Below are 393 nucleotides of genomic sequence, written 5' to 3'. Positions count from 1 at the left end.
GGTCTCCCTGGCATCCCATCGGGATATAAGGATGAGTTATCCTATAGCTCTGGGGGTCCCTCTGGGTCAGGGCCAGCCCTATAGGGTTCCCCAGGGTATCCTATAGATCTGGGGGTCCCTATGGGACGGCAGGGTCAGGGCCAGCCCTATAGGGGATGTGGGGCAGAGGGACCCTATAGGACAGAGGCACCCTATAGGGCAGAAGCATTCTATAGGGCTGGCCCACCCCCATTACCTTCATCCCCGTCCACCACCGAGATCTCCTCGTCCAGCAGCATCAGGGGGTCGGTCTAATTGGGGGGGGGGGGTAAAGAAATCAGGGTCGTCCCCCCCAAATTTTGGGGGTGCAGATTTAGGGGGGGGGGGGGGGGGGGTGTGGGGGGGGGGGGGGCC

This window comes from Haliaeetus leucocephalus, unplaced genomic scaffold, assembly GCF_000737465.1.
Source record: "Haliaeetus leucocephalus isolate CR32 unplaced genomic scaffold, Haliaeetus_leucocephalus-4.0 Scaffold398, whole genome shotgun sequence".
Classification (NCBI taxonomy): Eukaryota; Metazoa; Chordata; class Aves; order Accipitriformes; family Accipitridae; genus Haliaeetus; species Haliaeetus leucocephalus.
This window is presented reverse-complemented; position numbering follows the sequence as displayed.